Source organism: Perognathus longimembris, chromosome 24 (genome assembly GCF_023159225.1).
Source record: "Perognathus longimembris pacificus isolate PPM17 chromosome 24, ASM2315922v1, whole genome shotgun sequence".
In the NCBI taxonomy this organism is placed as follows: domain Eukaryota; kingdom Metazoa; phylum Chordata; class Mammalia; order Rodentia; family Heteromyidae; genus Perognathus; species Perognathus longimembris.
The window spans coordinates 2,693,881-2,696,850 of record NC_063184.1 but is presented as its reverse complement, the minus strand read 5'-3'; positions in this window follow the sequence as shown (position 1 = coordinate 2,696,850).

Below are 2,970 nucleotides of genomic sequence, written 5' to 3'. Positions count from 1 at the left end.
AAGGAGTGGGGCCTAATGTCCAGAATATACAGGGTGCTCAAGAAACTAAACCCCCAAAGAACCAACAACCCAATTAATAAATGGACTAATCAGCTAAATACAGACTTCTCAGATGGAAAAGTAAAAATGGACAATAAACGCATAAAGAAATGTTCGACATCTCTGGCCATAAAGGAAATGCAAATCAAAATAACACTGAGATTCCACCTCACCCCAATTAGAAATGGCCATCATCAAGAATACAAACAACAGATGCCCATGTGGGTGTGAGAAAAATGGATCCGAGCAACCTGCTGATGGGAATGTAAACCGATGTAACCACTCTGGAAAGCAGTTTGGAGGTTCCTCAAGAAACTGAATGTAGAACTGCCCTATGATCCAGAAATTCCACTCTGGGCATTTACCCAAAAGATTATATAGCAGGATACAGAAAAGCTGCTTGCACAACCCTATACATTGCCGCTTGACTCACATAGCCAAGATACAGAATCAGCCCAGATGGCTCTCGGTGGATAAATGGATCCGGAAAATGTGGTACATACACACAATGGAATTTTAATCATTGATTACAAAGAACGATACTGTACCATTTGTGAAGAAATGGTAAGACTTGAAAAAAGATCATGTTAAATAAGTCAGGCCTGGAGAGACAAAGGATGCATGCTCTCTCTCATAAATGGAAGCTAGAACTAATTTATAAATACACAAGTAAACACATATGACTGTACACAAATGTACTAATCAAAGTGTGGTATTTGCAGGGGAAAATGAAAAGGGTATAATTTCTTAGAAAACTAAATTGACACTTGAAAGGTCTGTGTGGGATCAAGGGAAGGGAATAGGAGAATGAAGAGAAGAAGGGAGAGAAAGCAATCATAATTTTCAGTGCATAGCCTATCAAGCTAGGAAAATTGAGGGGAGCAGGTGGGTTGGGAGAGATGAAGAACAAGGATAGAAGGGGAGACATTGATCAAGAGGCATTATACTTATACACTAATTTGTTGAATGGCAACTCCTTTGTACAACTACTTCAGGACAAAAATATAATATGAAAATAAAGGAAGCAGCCTCAAGGTGCTGAGGGCAGACATAGCAGTGAAGTGATGCCTTTCATTCCTACAGCTGCAGGGGACTCAGACCCTGCAAGCCATCTGTGGAAGATGGAAAGTAGACAGTCCCCATCTCTAACCTTCCTGGGAGTGAAGCCCAGGCTATACCAGGGCGGTGGCCTGCTGAGGCCCAGGCAGAGGCTCCAGCTACATGCTCCTTGACCTCACACCCATGGAATGGGGGTGCTGATTAATGTACATTATCGGAAGCTACTCCTTTCCCAGGGGCATGAAATGAATACAATCTGCTTCATCAACTTGCCACCCCCCCCCAAAAAAAAAATGATCTCAGCTTCTCCTCATCTAATGGGCGCTGAGCTCACTCAGATATGAGTGCTGTTCACCCTCCATCCAAGTTGAGGCCCAGTTACCCCTCTCTCCCCCAGGCCCCTGACATGAGGGTCCAGGTTTGGTTTTGTTTCATTTTTATTGACATACTTGTGGAAGTATTTGGAGTCAGAATAATTTTCTCCAAAAACTCAATACAGTTCTTTCTTTTCCCCCTTTCTTTCTTTGTTTCCTTCCTTCTTTCATTTTGGGGACAGCCTTGGAACTAGAACTCAGGGCCTGGCCACTATCCATGAACTTTTTTGCTCAAGTCTGGTGCTCTCCCATGTGAGCCACAGTATCACTCTGGATTTTTGGTGGTTAACTAGAGATAAGAATCTCATAGACTTCTCTGCCTGGCTTGGTTTTGAACCTCAGTCCTCAGACAGAGTTCAGTGTCCTGAGTAGCTAGGATTACAGACGTGAATCACTGGCATACCCAGCTTCATTTCTTTCTACATTATTTAAAATCAGAGCGATGTTTGCATAATCCAGCCAGGGATGTTTTCAGAATAGATCTGAAGCCTGAAGACTCTAGCATTTTCCTTAATGGCCCCTGGCCTGCCATTCTTTCCACGCCGATTCTGTAAGCAATGGTTCTGGGTGCAAAGGCAGCCTCCCCAGTCAGTCCCACTTCTTGCAGGCGATCTTTCCGTGGTGACCTTTTCCTCCCTCCCCTCTGTGTTTTACAGATTTGGTTCATCATCATTCCAGTTTGGGATTCAAAAAGAACTGGATTTTTCAAACTCACAAGAATTCAAATTCCAGGAGCCAAGGGCAACTTTAGACATGAGACCAGAGTCTGAAAGCACCGAAGCCCAACTGTATTCTCTGGGGTTTAAGAGGTCATTAAGGTTAAATGAGATCATAAAGGTGGAGTCTGAATACAAAGTGACATGCAAGAAAGGGAGACCATGAGAACCTGCCTGCCGGGGAGAGGTCACAGGAGGACGTGGTGAGAAGGCAGCCATTTGTAATCCAGGCAGAGAAGATGAGAGGAAAATCGAATGCTGACACTTTCATCACCTCCGACAGGTTGAGAAATTAAGCTTATTTATTTATTACTGCTTCAGCTACATAGTCTCTAGCAGTTTCTTATGGAAATCCTAGAAAACAAACACATCCACCAACAACATGGAGATTCTTGGAATTAATAAGAGAAGCGTGATTGGTAGGATAAACTCCTGGGGGTATATAGGCCCCTTGATTGGAGACTTAGATTCTCTATCTTGTAATTGCTCTTTTCCTTGGATTCATGTTTGGGCAGTTACTGATACACAGATGATTGGATACTATAAAATCAAAGGTTCCAGCCAGGTGCTGGGGGCTCCTGCCTGGAATGCTAGCTAGTCAGGAGGTGGTTTGAAGCCAGCCTGGGCAGGAAGTCCACGAAGCTCTCATCTCCAAGTACCCCTGCCCACCCCCTCACCCCCCCACCCCAAAAAAAGAAGAAAAGAAAAAGAGACGTCGAGATGTGGCTCAAGCAGTAGAACACTAACCTTGAACATAAAAAGTTCAGAGACAATGTGCAAGT